Source organism: Ahaetulla prasina, chromosome 17 (genome assembly GCF_028640845.1).
Source record: "Ahaetulla prasina isolate Xishuangbanna chromosome 17, ASM2864084v1, whole genome shotgun sequence".
NCBI classification, from domain to species: domain Eukaryota; kingdom Metazoa; phylum Chordata; class Lepidosauria; order Squamata; family Colubridae; genus Ahaetulla; species Ahaetulla prasina.
Genome location: NC_080555.1, coordinates 6,676,851 through 6,692,693, shown reverse-complemented (window position 1 = coordinate 6,692,693; position 15,843 = coordinate 6,676,851). Strand labels below are relative to the sequence as shown.

At 44.3% G+C, this 15,843-nt stretch overlaps 1 long non-coding RNA gene across 1 annotated transcript in view; it reads left to right on the top strand.

Annotated features, from left to right (window-relative positions):
- LOC131186376 (uncharacterized) overlaps positions 1–15,843 on the top strand; it is an 81,803-nt gene that overhangs the window by 779 nt on the left and 65,181 nt on the right. The gene's annotated exons all lie outside the window — the stretch shown is intronic.

Here is a 15,843-nt window from a genome sequence, read left to right as displayed (position 1 = left end):
CGATGTTTCGACGAAGTCCCATTCGTCATCTTCAGGCTAGGTGTTTACAGCTTCGTGCTTCTAGGAGAAAAAGCAGCACTTCCTAGCAGCACAAACCTAGCCTGAGGATGACGAATGGGACTTCGTCAAAACGTCGCCAAGACACTTCCAATTTTACGTGGGAGAAAATCCGAATGGCCAAAGACCTACATACAAACACCCGCGAAAACCTCAGAATATATATATAGACCTACATACATACATACATACATACATACATACATACATACATACATATATATATATATATATATTTCATTCCCCATCTTTTTCTCTCTTTTTTCTTGGTTCCTACCTTTTACTGGTTTATATAATTTCAGTGTATTGAAAAATTGATATTGATACATTATACATATATCTATCGCCCCGACTCCACCCCAAATTAAGGCATTATAGGGGTATGTAATATTGTTATATATAATATATATATTGTATATTTATATATATATGTGTGTGTGTGTGTGTGTGTGTATGAGTTTCCTCTAAGCAAGATGGGTGGCATATATATTTAATAAATAAATTAGAATTTTTCAGTGCAGTAAAATATATACAAAGCAGAACAAAAAATAAAGTAAGACAAAGAGAAAAAGAAAGAACGACAACATGTTATATCTTCTCTCTTTCTTTTTAATGATGCATTTATGTTTTTTTTCTTTAACCCTATATGATTGCTTAGTAAACAGTACATTGTCCGGGTCAATTTACTTTATACAAAATACTACTACTAATAATACTGTTTAGGTAAACGTGATGATAATTGTTCAAGTTCTAAGATTTAGGTACATATACATTGTAGTTATAATGTATTATATTTTGTAGCAGTGTACATAGTAATGTTTTCCCAGTTTCTACTTTTTGACTCTTTTTTCTAACCTCTAATACAACAATTCCCATATTGAGAAGTATTACGTATCTATCCATCATCTCTTAACCGTTACTATTTAAGCATGCGTAGTAGTGGTCTTTCAACTTCTAACCTTTACATATACATAGTAATTATACTAACTTATAGTAACTTATACCATGTGACAGTCTGTATAATAACATTTTCCCAATTTCTAATTTCTAGCTCTGATTTCTAATCTTTAGTAAGACAAATCCCATATTAAGAGGTATTCTGTATCTATCCATCATCTTCTGCCTTTCTTCCTATCGAGTACTGTAATTATCATTCTTTTCCCAGCCTCTTTGTCCTTTTTTAATCCTCACATACCCAGAAATGATCTTTCATTTGCTTCTTTCAAGCAAAAAAGCCCCTATAACTAATGAACTGTTATGAATGCGGCCTGTGCATTATTCTGTTTCCTCGCTGTTTTCATGCTCTATAACAGTTCCACCCTTTGGAACGAACTTCCCCCTGGACTTCGGCAACTGCCGGACCTTCGGACTTTCCGCCGCGACCTGAAGACCTATTTGTTTGTTCGCGCAGGACTGGCATAGGATTTTAATTAGTTTTAATGTTTTAATATTTTATAATTTATGGGGTTTTATTCTAAATGTTTTAATTCGGCCATTTGTGTAATAAGTGTTTTAATTATGGTTTTATGTGTATATTTCTGTTGTTTTTACTATGGCTGTAAACCGCCCTGAGTCCTTCAGGAGAAGGGTGGTATAAAAATTTAATAAATAAAATAAAATAAATAAAATAAAATAAAATAAATAAACAAACAGTGGTCACCCTCTGCTTGGAAAGCCTATGCTCCTAGTCCTCAGTGAGGTGCTTCTGCTGAGCCTCCTTCTCGGTCAGACCCAATTTGAACTGAGCTGTTTTGCCCACTTCTTTCTCATGGTGGCTGCTTAGCTCCAACAACTGCTTCCTGTTGGGGCCCTAAGGAGCCTTGGCGGGCAGGCAGGGAGGGGAGGGGCAAGTAGAGACTGGCGAGGCGCCCGTCAATTTGAGTGACATCGAGTTTACCGTGCCCACCCAGTCAGATGACCCCCTAGCCAGGTCCACCCAGCCGGTCATTAGGCAGATCATATTAGTGGTCCGTGGGATTTAAAATTATGAATTTAGTGGTCCCTGAGGTCCGAAAGGTTGGGGACCCCTGGTCTATATAATATATGAAGCTTTCCAAATCGGAGTGGCTTGAGAAGTTGTGATTGAAAACAAAGCAGAGCATTATTTTAAAGTTTGTGCGCTGGCGCTTGTAGTGGCAGGAATTTTTTACTGCAGTTCAGTAAAACCCAGACTCCTGTTATTATCAACATTACAAAATGTGCATTGCGTCGGTGAGAAGTGAGTTATACAGCGAAGAAGTGTTTGTGTACTTTGTGCAAGAGCTGCATTTAATTGTGTGTGATGCCACTCTGCTTCACGTCCTAACTACCGTTTGTAGTTTACAAACACGTCTGATGCTTCAGTTTGAGGATGTTTGAAGTGGAAGTGAGGTAGAGGTTGAGGGTTTTAATTTGAGGGCAGTACAGGTAACGCTAGTGACGAACGATGACAAGGCCAAGAATTAACGATAACGAACAAGGGGGGAAAAAAAATCACGGTGCAGAGAGAAGGGAAATGACCTTATGGGAAATAAGAAAGATTTGATTTCACGAATAAATGTCATGTGGTGGTATAGGGTTGGATAGCGATGGTGAAATTCAGCAAAGCATTCTCAGTTGCAAACAACAAATCTGTTTAATTTAATTTAACGGCATCTCCAGTGGATAGCACAAGTGGATAGCGATGTTCCTGTCAAACAGGCAGCAAATGGTCAAAATAGGGATTAAAATCAAATCCAGTAGCAGTTAAGATCCCTTCCAACTCTGTTATTATGTTATGTTAATAGCGATGTCCCCCAGGCAGTGTCTTAAGACTCACAACAGGGGTGAAATGCTCCCGGTTCAGACCGGATCGCTCGATCCGGTAGCTATGGCAGCGGGTGGTTCGGAGAACCGGTAGCAAAAATCCTTGCCCCCCCCCCACTCCCGCCCATGCCCAGCTGAGCCGCGCGATCATCAGAGGTTTTTTTTTTTTAAAAAAAACTTTTAAAAGCATTTTTTTCTTCGGCTGAAAAAATGCTTTTAAAAGTAAAAAAAAAAGCCTCTGATGATCACGCGGCTCAGCTGGGATCGTCAGAACCTTTTAAAAGCATTTTTTCTACAACCTCTTTGGCTGGGGAAAAAAACAATCCTTTTGGATGATGCGACAAAAATGGTTAGTAAAACAAAGACCAGTTTGCTCAAGAATGTTTTTTTTTTTAAACATATGAAAACCTGGTGGAAGAGGTGACTGCACCCTAAGAAACGGAGGGTTCAGGAGAACTCATTTGAGCTCATTCTAAAAAAACTAATTTTAGAACTAATAAAAGTTGTAGCTCAGGTTTGAACTAGGAAATCCTTGCCTCTCTCCGAGCTTCCACAATACGCGGCCAGTCCTAACTGTCGTTTCAAAAACTGCTAGTAAAATTGTGTAAAAATCTATACACTGTGCACCAGAGATAAATTCCTTGTGTGTGTCCAATCACACTTGACCAATAAAGAATTCGATCCCGTTCCACATGGCACTCAGGACAAATCTGCTATCCACAGGTACATAGAGATAAACAACATTTCCTCCATCCTTCAGTAGAGACAATAAACAAGCTAGAAAGGAAACGAAAACACCAGGATGCGTCCTCCATCAGCAATCAACAGCTAGATAAGCAGGGCTTAATACCAGACAAATAATCAAGCAGTTAACAATACCCTAATCAAGGAATGATCAACTCTGACAAACAAACAAGCAGTAAATGACAGTCTAATCAAGGAACTACCAAGGAAAAATACCACACCTCCCACCAACACATGAAACTACCGTATATAAACAGAGAGCAACCCCCCTTCCTTCTAGCACTGAAGATGTTACTTAGTTGGGTCATGAAACGTCTGCAAGGAAACAACCAAGCACAGAGAGCACCAAGGACCCCACATTCCTCCTCCTCCCTTTCTCCTTCCTCCTCCTTCCTTCCTTCCTCCTCATCCTCCTCTCCACAATCCCCATTCCCTTCTAGCACTGCTGATGTTACCTAGTTGGGTCATGAAACGCCTACAAGAAAACAACCAACCTGCCTTACATTGAAGACCTGTATACTGCACGAATCAAGAAGAGGACTGTGAAAATATTTACAGATCCCTCACGTCCTGGACATAAACTGTTTCAACTCCTACCCTCAAAACGACGCTATAGAGCACTGCACACCAGAACAACTAGACACAATAACAATTTTTTCCCGAAGGCCATCACTCTGCTAAACAAATAATTCCCTCAACACTGTCAAACTATTTACTAAATCTATTTATTAATATTAATCTTCTCATCGTTTTCATCACCAATCTCTTTCCACTTATGACTGTATGACTGTAACTTTTTGTTGCTATCATTAAGGGTTAAATTGCAACCTATGACCATCATTTGTGTTGTAAATGTTGTACCTTTGATGAAGGTATTTTTTTTCTTTTCTTTTATGTACACTGAGAGCATATGCACCAAAACAAATTCCTTGTGTGTCCAATCACACTTGGCCAATAAAATTCTATTCTATTCTATTCTATTCTATTCTATTCTATTCTATTCTATTCTATTCTATTCTATTCTATTCTATTCTATTCTCCTTCCTCCTCCTTCCTCCCTCCTCTTCCTCCTCTCCACAATCCCCATTCCCTTTTAGCACTGATGATGTTACCTAGTTGGGTCATAAAAACGTCTGCAAGAAAACAACCCACAATTTTAGTACTAATAAACAACCTCGTACTTAGTCCAACGAATGATGCAATTTGGTTAAAACAGCACAGAATAGATAAGTCGGGGTGAATTATATAGATAACCCTTATTATCTGCTGGGGCCAAGGTCCGTTTCAGTCGCAGCTCACTATGAAACTGCTGATGTTGTTACACCTTATAGGACGTTGCTATGGAAAGGCCGCCATGCGCAAAGGTAAACTTTGAGGGGAATTTTCCACTTGTGGTAGAAAGGGCCACAAAGCAATTGTGTGAAATCGACTTCAGGTCGTCCTTGACTTTATTCTGTTCTTTCTTTCTTTATTTTTAATTTTCAGTCCTTCTCCAATCATTTCAGGCCAGCCTTGTTTTCTTAGGGCAAGAATACTGAAGCGAATTTTTCCTGGCATTCACCCCACACAAAACCTCTGGCTGGAATAAACTGTTTTGACGTCTGAGCTTCAATCCCTCTTCACTTTTCGATCAGAAATGTCCAATTTTCGGCCATGAGGTGGCACCAGAATTCATTTCCTTTTCGACAAAACTCTGCAGCTCTGAAGTTGGCCGAAGTTCTCAAAAGTTGGAAGAAATATCTCCAGTGTTGTTTTCTAACTTAAGATGAAGCTTCCTCTTCCTCCTCCTCCTCCTCCTCCTCCTCCTTCTCGCTGTATAGCCTGCAGTCAAATATTTTCTTTCCCCCCCCCTCCCTCTCATATTCTCCAGCTCCTTAACTCCACCAGGGAGCTCTCTAATCTTATCTAGTGTGTCTAATCCAAGACCAATCTTGGAATGCATGAAACAGCTGCAGGAAGGGGCATTGGTTGGCCGGCCGGCTGGCTGCTGCTTTGGTGCCCTTCTCTACCGAAGATCTCCTAGCTACAGATGAAATATTATTTGCGTTATTGTTCTTCGGTGGCTAATGCAAGGATCCACGTGCAGAGAGCTGCCGAACACAGAACTTAAGAACGTAGGCCTGGAAGGGACATCGGAGGCCTTCTAGTCCAACCCCTGCTCAAGACTTTACACCATCCCGATCAAAAGATTGTGCAGTCTGTTTTTTAAAGCCTCCAGCGATGGAGCACCCACAGCTCTGGGAGCTGAGCTCTTTCGTCGATCAATTGTTTTAAATTAAATATATACGGCTAAATATACAGGTGGGTCCTTGACTTACAACAGTTCATTTAGTGACCGTTCGAAGTTGCAACATCACTGGAAAAAAAAACCCTCCTAGGACTGTTTTTCCACACTGTTGCGGCATCCCCACAGGTCAGGTGATCAAAATTCAGGCGCTTGACATGTATGACTCACACTTATGACGGTTGCAAATGTCCTGGGGGTGTTGGTGTTGGTCACGTGATCCCCTTTGGCGACCTTCTGACCAGCAAAGGTTCACTTCGCAACCGTGTGACTAACTGCAGCGATTCGCTTAACGGCAGTGACAAGACCGGTCGTAAAAATGGGGCAAAACTCCTTTAAACGTCTCACTTAGCAACAGAAACCTGGGGGAGGGGGAATTATTTAATAAATAATAATAATAATCAATTGTGGTCGTAAGTCGAGGGCTAGCTGCATCCTGCATGTGAGCCGCTGGTAGGAAAGATGTTTACAGATTAACCAGAGTTGGAAGGGACCTTGTAGGGTCATCTAGTCCAACCCCCTGCCCAAGCAGGAGACCCAACTCCATTTCTGACAGAGGGCAGTCCAGTCTCTTCTTGAAAGCCTCCAGTGATAAAACTCCCGTAACTGCTGAAGGCAACTTCTGTTCCATCGAATATAGAACAATGGAGTTGGAAGGGACCTTGGAGGTCATCTAGTCCAACCCCCACCCCCGCCCAAGCAGGAGACCCGACACCATTTCTGACAGTCGGCAGTCCAGTCTCTTCTTGAAAGCCTCCAGTGATGAACAGCCTAAAGACAGATATAAAGCAAGATTAGCCCCCTCCCTCAAACACAAACACACACAGACTTACTTCTCTTTATTTAATGAACCACAAACGTGGGTTTATTCATTCTCTTTCCTCCTTAATGGAAAAAACGGCAAATAAAAGAAGAAGAAGAAGAAGAAAAAAAGGGGTTTTAGCAAACATTGTCCTTTAAATCTCTCGGTTTATTTGCCAGCTTTTGCAGTGGCTTGAAATGACAAGTCAAGTTTGGCTCGATAACCGGCTTGGGCAGTTGAAAGCTGAGCTAGCTCTCTCTCTCTCTCTCTCTCTCTCTCTCTCTCTCTCTCTCTCTCTCTCTCTCTCTCTCTCTCTCTCTCTCTCTCCCTCCCTCCCCCTCCTCCTCCTCCCTCCCTCCTCCCTCCTCCCTCCTCCTCTCTCTCTCTCTCTCTCTCTCTCTCTCTCTCTCTCTCTATATATATATATATATATATATATATATATATATATATATATATATATATGTAGGTCTTTGGTTATTCGGGTTTTCTCCCGCGTAAAATTGGAAGTGTCTTGGCAACGTTTCGACGAAGTCTCATTCGTCATCTTCAGGCTTCAGCTTCGTGCTTCTGGGAGCAATGTGTGATTGCAGCTGTTTCTTCCTTTTTAACTGCTAGTGAGGGTTTGAACTGATTGGGTGGGAGCTTGGCTGTGCTCTGATTGGATGGTTTTTTGTTTTTTTTGTGCTCTGATTGGCTGGGTGTGTGTCCTGTTTGGGTGGGGGCTTGGTTGTGCTCAGATTAGTCTTGAGTTGCAGGGGGATTTGAGCTGGTGAGCTGCATAGCTGTTGTTTGGCTTTGTGGTGGTGCTACATCTTCATAGTGGGTGTCAGTCTGCTGCATATATGGATTGGAGGGGTTTGAAATGGCTAATGTTGCAGCTGCGGTCTGGCTTCTGGTCCTTGGTCGTGCTTCATGATCAGTGTGGGTTTGGGTCTGCTTTCTGGGTGGATGTGCGGTGGTGACATCCTGTGTGGACCTCGTGAGTGTGGGTCTGGTGTCATTCCTCGTGTTAGGGACTCGTTTGTCAATAAGGGCGGGTTTCCAAATGGCTGGTAGGCGGGAGGTATCATCTCGTTTGTTCATGCTGTGTGGGCGTTTTTCTATCTCGATGGCTTCTCTGATTATTCTGTTGTTAAAGTGTTCAGTTTTGGCGATAGTTCTGGTCTTTTTAAAGTCAATATCGTGTCCTGTGACTTTAAAGTGTTGGACCAGGGAAGAAGTTGGTTCCTCTTTTTTGAATGAGTTCTTGTGTTCTTCAATGCGTGCATTTATTCTTCTGTTGGTTTGTCCAATGTATGTGGTGGGGCAGGCGGTGCATGGGATTTCATACATACATACATACATCCATACATACATCCATACATACAGCAGACAGACACCCACTATGAAGATGTAGCACCACCACAAAGCCAAACAACAGCTATGCAGCTCACCAGCTCAAATCCCCCTGCAACTCAGACTAATCTGAGCACAGCAGCACCAAACAGGACACACCCCAGCCAATCAGAGCACAAACCTCCATCCAATCAGAGCACAATAGCTCCCACCCAATCAGTTCAAACCCCACTAGCAGTTAAAGGAAGAAACAGCTGCAATCACAATTGCTCCCAGAGCAAGCTGAAGCCTGAAGATGACGAATGAGACTTCGTAGACACTTCCAATTTTAGAAAACCGAATAACCAAAGACCTACATACAAAAACCTCAGAAAACAAATATATATATATATATATATATGTTTTCTGAGGTTTCATGTTTGTAGGTCTTTGGTTATTCGGGTTTTCTCCCGTAAAATTGGAAGTGTCTTGGCGACGTTTCGACGAAGTCTCATTCGTCATCTTCAGGCTTCAGCTTCGTGCTTCTGGGAGCAATGTGTGATCGCAGCTGTTTCTTCCTTTTAACTGCTAGTGGGGGTTTGAACTGATTGGGTGGGAGCTTGGTTGTGCTCTGATTGGATGGGGGTTTTTTTGTGCTCTGATTGGCTGGGGGTGTGTCCTGTTTGGGTGGGGAGTTGGTTGTGCTCAGTTTAGTCGGTGTTGCAGGGGGATTTGAGCTGGTGAGCTGCATTGCTGTTGTTTGGCTTCGTGGTCGTGCTACATCTTCATAGTGGGTGTCAGTCTGCTGCATGTATGGATTGGAGGGGTTTGAAATGGCTAATGTTGCAGCTGCGGTCTGGCTTCTGGTCCTTGGTCGTGCTTCATGATCAGTGTGGCTTTGGGTCTGCTTTCTGGGTGGATGTGTGGTGGTGACATCCTATATATATATTCTTTCGCCTTCCAACTTCTACCTCGTATATATAATATTTTGGCAGCCAACGTCATGTTTGGCCTCGGTGCAGAATAGTGAAAGGTGGAGCTTGGAGAGGGTTCAAGGGCAGGAATTCAGGTACGAACTGTAAACAGGGCGGCACAGTTCTGGTGCAACGTTGCAGAACGTGGACAAGTCTTTCTGTTTTTCTCAGAGCATTGCAGCCCAAGCTGCCCTCTGCCATTTCTTTTTTTAAAAAAAATAAATAAATAAATATATTTTTATTGCTTACATATAAATATATTGAATACAGAGTCATTGTCCTGGCGGTTCCACTTGCCATGAAACGAAGGTTAAAAACAAAATAACATATTTACTATTTTAAACAGTGCTAGTGTTGCATAAAGGTGGCTTAGTGGCTAAGATGCTGAGCTTGTTGATCGAAAGGTCGGAAGCTCAACGGTTCGAATCCCTAGTGCCACGTAAAGGGGTGAGCTCCCGTGACTTGTCCCAGCTTCTGCCAACCTAGCAGTTCGAAAGCAGGTAAAAAATGCAAGTAGAAAAATAGGGGCCACCTTTGGTGGGAAGAGAACAGCGTTCCGTGTGCCTTTGGCGTTGAGTCATGCCGGCCACATGACCACGGAGACGTCTTCGGACAGCGCCGGCTCTTCGGCTTTGAAACGGAGATGAGCACCGCCCCCTAGAGTCGGGAACGACTAGCACATACGTGCGAGGGGAACCTTTACTTTTAATGTAGTACAGTAATTTCTAACCATCATATTCCAGTATGTCAACTTATCTTTTTCTAATACCTACATTCGAATACCTACATAATGTCTCTTTCCATGTCCACTTAACCCGATTCTTTCGCCTTCAAACTTCTATCTCGTGTTTCTAACCCTTGATGGAAGCTGTCCCATGTAGCATAGTATTCTGTCTCTCCTTTATCTTTTATTTTTAGCGTTTGTCCATTTCTGCACAGAAATTTCTGCAATTTCTGTCCCCTTGCCAGTGCGATATTACCGCCCCAAAAAAGGAAGTTTTTTTTTCTACAGATGTCCACAGTTTAGGAAATTCAGAGAGGGCCAAAGGACTAGGGGTGACGTGATAGGCGCCTTCCAATATTTGAGGGGCTGTCACGGAGAAGAAGGGGGGGATCTACCTGTTCTCCAAAGCACCTGAGGGCAGGACAAGAAGCAACGGATGGAAACTCCGTTTTTTCTGTTAAGTCTGTTAAAGCCAAAGAGGGCCAAATAACTAGGGGGAGGTGACTTGATATCAGTGTTCCAATATTTAAGGGGCTGGGGTCAACCTGTTCTCCAAAGCCCCTGAGGGCAGGACAGGAAGCAACCGATGGAAACTAATCAAGGAGAGAAGCAACTTTAGAACAGAGGAGAAATTTCCTGACACTTGCGGGCAATTAACCAGTGGAACAACTTGCCACCAGAAGTTGCGGGTGCTCCAACCCCTGGAAGTTTCCAAACAGACGTTGGGCAACCCTTTGTCCGGAATGAAATCGGGTCTCCTGCTCTAGCAGGAGGTTGGATCGGATGACCTCCAAGGCCCCCTTTTCTACGTGAAAAACTCAAAAACTTTCGGACTGTCCGAGGTCACCCTTGGTTCTTTCCTTAAGCAACCTGGATTAAGGCCCAGCTATCCTGTTTTGTCTTGTTCCTACTCCTCCGTCTATCCAGACGGGTCTCGGGCAGGACAGGAAGCAACCGATGGAAACTAATCAAGGAGAGAAGCAACTTTAGAACAGAGGAGAAATTTCCTGACACTTGGGGGCAATTAACCAGTGGAACAACTTGCCACCAGAAGTTGCGGGTGCTCCAACCCCTGGAAGTTTCCAAACAGACGTTGGGTAACCCTTTGTCCGGAATGAAATCGGGTCTCCTGCTCTAGCAGGAGGTTGGATCGGATGACCTCCAAGGCCCCCTTTTCTACGTGAAAAACTCAAAAACTTTCGGACTGTCCGAGGTCACCCTTGGTTCTTTCCTTAAGCAACCTGGATTAAGGCCCAGCTATCCTGTTTTGTCTTGTTCCTACTCCTCCGTCCATCCAGACGGGTCTCCCTCTACTCGGCCCCCTACATACCCTCTTACCAATGTCCACTCTATGAATGGCCGGAAGTGACTCATGAAGTCTGCAGCCCCTGTCCTGGTTTTCTGTCCGAGGCGGCTGCCCTCTCTCATCAGCTCTTGGTTCCTTCCTGAGATTAATTAGTCGGGACGTGATTTGATTTTAAAACGAGCTTTTTTTCATTCGAAAGCTAAGCGGTGCGCCGAGGGCACCTTGCTTTCGAACGCGAAACACATTGAATGCCGACCTGACATAGAAGCATTTTTCCCTGTGTAAGGGATCAAATCTTTTGCCATCCAGGATACGCCTTCAGGACTGTATCACTAGCCGCCCCGTCTTTTAAACGAAGGAAACTTTGATCCAAGTGCAAGGCCCGGCCAACACGCACGAACACACTCACACACCCCAAAGCACAAACAAAGGCACGCCTTCATGGGACAAACACGTCTCAAATTATGATAATCACCCCACCAAGCACCTGGGCGTAACCTTCCACATAACTGTTTGGTCACCGGGATCGTTCCATCCGATTTAATTCCTCCGCCGCCTTCTTCTGAAGAAGAAGGATTTTGCAAACCAAGCGGGGCGAGGATCAAAAGCAGAGAAGGTTTCCCATCCAGCCTTCCAATTTAATATCCCTATTAATTAGGGTCAGTGGCCAGAGGTCCTAGCAAAGGATTGTGCTGAGCAGGGGCATAGCTAAGGTGGAACTCACGGCCACTTGAGGCGGGACAGCAGCGCGTCGAAACAGCATCCCATTAGAAGAAAAGTCGCGATTAGATAGAGGAACGCTCTTCGTTTTTTTTTTTTTTAAAAAAAACAAGGCATTTTTATTTAAGTTTCATTTTGAGGCAGGTATGCAGAGAGGAAAAAAAAAGAAAAGTTAGAAAAGTAGAAGAAAGAAGGAAAAATACGGCACAAAAGGCTGGGAGGGGGAGATAATAGCTGCTAAGCAGATGACGGTTTAGCTTCCAACCAGCGTGGCCAGTGGTAAGAAATTCCGGGAAGGATAGTTTAAGAATCTATGGATTTAAAACAATTGATGGTTGTTAGTTGCGAAGTCAAATCGCGACCCCCATGGACCACATTCCTCCAGGCCTTCCTGTCCTCTACCATCCTCTGGAGTCCATTTAAGCTCCTGCCACCTCCTTCTCTGTTGTCCCCTTCTTCTTCTTTTGCCCTCCATCATTCCCAGCATTCTTCTCTTCTCCTTCTCATTGGGTGGCCAAAGGATTTGAGTTTCCTCTTCAGGATCTGGCCTTCTAAAGAGCAGTCAGGGTTGATGTCCTCTAGGACTGACCGGTTGAATGGCCTTGCAGTCCAAGGGACTCGCAGGAGTCTTCTCCAGCACCAGCGTTCAAAGGCCTCCATTCTTTGGCACTCAGCCTTCCTTGTGGTCCAACTTTCACAGCCATCCATTGCAACTGGGAAAACCATCGCCTTGACTCTACGCACTTTTGTTGGCAGGGTGATGTCTCTGCTTTTTAGTATGCTGTCTAGATTTGCCACGGCTTTCCTCCCTGAGGAAGCCTCTTTTAATTCCTTGGCTGCAGTCCCCATGTTCGGTGATCTTAAAACGATTAGTCCCCTTTAATAATTTAAACAGTCCAATTAAGACGACCAGTGGTATTGTACTGTTTAAATTTATGGATTGTCAAGGCTCGTCCCTGGATGTTTTCGGATTCACTGATTTGTCCGGAATGGTATTGGTCTCCTGCTCGAGCTGGGGGTCGGACTGGATGACCTCCAGGGTCCCCGCCAACCTTGATACACGTCCTGTTCCTTGCTTCCTGGAAGCGGAACCTCCTGGTTCAGCCACTGTTTTATCAACCTTGTGAACTCTCAAAACTTCCTTTTTTCTGCTATGCATTCAGGATGGATAGTGATTAATATTTATATGTATTTACATATTAGGGTGTAGCTATACACCTATGTATGCATATCCCTTATCTATATTTGTGGTATGTATGCGGGTACTTTTGAGAGCAGGCAGCAGCATTACGTTTTTAATGGGCGCCAGAGTCCCACGGGGGGGGAGGGGGGGAGGGAATTGACAATAAAGAATAAAATGACATTTTTTATGCTATGTTCTGTGAGGCGTACTTTGCAAGGCTTTCTCCCAGAGGTGGTAAGACCGGATCCAAACCCCAAAGGAGCCACAAGAGAAGGTCACGCAAGAGAAGACTGTGTTTTCCAAGAACCAAAGTTCACAAGCTGGATGCAAGTGCCAATTAATCATGGCCTCAGCCGCCCCGGAGTTACCTTGCGATAAGTTGGGCGGCCCATAAATTCGATAAACACCTTCACTTCCTGGTTGAGGACAATGGGGGGAAAAAATGTACAAATAGGGAACAGCCGAGCGAACTCAAAAAATGGCATAAGGTCTCCCGCTTGGGATGGGGTGGGGGGTGGGGCTGGACTAGATGACCTACAAGGTCCCTTCCAACTCTGTTAATCTGTTAAAAACCTTGGGCTGAAGGCAACACCTCCTACCTTTGCCCCCCACCTTCCCAGTGACTCCAGTGGGCAGGCTTTGCACACACACATATGTGTGCACGTTAATTCATATATTCGTTCAGTTGTTGTACCTGAAATATCTCCCACCTAGGAAGGAAAAACACACACACACACAAACACAAAACTCTGGAAAGTTATGCGTTAAAGTTATTAACAAATGGGTTATTTGAAAGTTAATTTGCAGTTGTGGGAATCCTTAGAAGCAGGGCTACACGGTAAAGCTGCAACTTTTTAGCAGCTGAACTTGCCAAATAAGTCTTAATTTTGCCCATTTTCGGGGTTCATACAATGCACTGAATTTTAACCACCAGCTTGGTTCGGTGGTTTGGGCTATAAACCAGGTGACTGGGAGTTCTAGTTCCACCTTAGGCATGAAAGCTGACTGGGTGACTTTGGGCCAATCACCAGGTGATGGGGAGTTCTAGTCCCACCATAGGCATGAAAGCCGACTGGGTGACTTTGGGCCAATCACCAGGAGACTGGGAGTTCTAGTCCCGCTTTAGGCATGAAAGCCGACTGGGTGACTTTGGGCCAATCACCAGGAGACTGGGAGTTCTAGTCCCGCCTTAGGCATGAAAGCCGACTGGGTGACTTTGGGCCAATCACCAGGAGACTGTGAGTTGTAGTCCAGTCCTTCTCTCTTTCTCTTTGAGCCCAACCCACCTCACAGGGCTGTTGTTGTAGGAAAAATAGCAAGAGAAAGATACATAATTAGATACGTTCACCGCCTTGAGTTGTTCATAAAGTAATACAGTCAGGATCAAATTCGTCACTAAACATGCTGGGTTTGTAGATTCATCCCCCCCCCCCATTTCAAAGATGGCCAGAAAAGCAGCTTACATTTGAACCAGACTTTTCCATGGATTTGTAGGTTAACAGCTTGAAAGTTCTTTAACCTGGTTATGCAAATACAGCCATTGCAGGCTTATTGCAACAGGTTGACAGAGCGCGATGAGAACAGGAATTAATTGGCAAGCGGGAGCCCTCAGATTAAGCGCCGGGGGAAAGTTTTGATGGCGCCTTTATTGAACAAGTATTAAGCACGGCTAATAAATCTATCAGTCCTGTGATTAATTGGGCTCCTGCTGAGAAGACTTCTGGGTCAAAAGCAGAGCCGAATCACGCCAGCTAGTTTGCAACCTAGTCGGTGCGTTGAAAAACACAAAAAGTCCTTGGCTTTACAGCCGTTTGTTTAATGACCGTTCCAAAGTTACGCCGCCACTGAAAAAAAAACAGTGCCGATTTTTATGACCGTTTTTCACACTTACGACCGTTGCGGCATCAGCCGCTTGGCAACTCTTTTTGCGTCCTTCTGACGAGCCATCTCAGTGGGAGAAGCCAGATCCACTTAACAACTGCGTTCGTCGCTTAAGAGCTGTGGCGATCCACTTCGCAGTTGTGGCCAAGAAAGGTCGTAAAACGGGGCAAAACCCGTTTAACTGCCCTGCTTAGCAACAGAAATCTTCAGCTCCATTGTGGTCATACGTCAAGGACTGCCTGTAGAGGCTGTTCCTTGAGGCACAATTGCATAGCAAAAATCAGAATAGAGCTGGAAGGGACCTTGGAGGTCTTCTAGTCCAGCCCCTTGCTCAAGCAGCAGATACCATTTCAGACAAGTGACTGTCTAGTTTCTTCTTAAAAACAAGTTTGTGCAGGCGTGTCAAAAGACAAGATACACATATACAAACTTGGTCATTTTGTGAATAAAGGCAAAGCTTCCTTTCGCACAATACAGTGCTAGCCGTTCCTGACTCTAGGGGGCGGTGCTCATCTCCGTTTCAAAGCCAAAGAGCCAGCACTGTCCGAAGACGTCTCCGTGGTCCTGTGGCCGGCATGACTCAACGCCAAAGGCGCATGGAATGCTCTTCCCTTCCCACCAAAGGTGGTCCCTATTTTTTCTACTTGCATTTTTTACCTGCTTTCGAACTGCTAGGTTGTCCCAGAAGCTGGGAAAAGTAACGGGAGCTCACCCCGTTATGCGGCACTAGGGGTTCAAACCGCTGAACTGCTGACCTTTCCAGCGTTTTAGCCACTGAGCCACCGTGTCCCTCTTTGTGAATTTATTCATTTGTGAATAAGGACGGTTAAAAAAAACAACCACCTATCGTCTTAATAGATCTCAAGCTAGGATTGGGTTGATGAATGATCTACGAAGGCTTCAAAATTCTTCCCGCAGGCATTACTCAAAGCTCCCCCCAAACACTTTCCAGACAACGCCCCTCCCTGCATTCCTCCACCACCACCACCTTGTGTATCCTGTTTTCCTATTGATTGTTCCCATCGGAAACAGGAAGCCGCTGCAGTTGCAAATCAAATGGCTCGTCT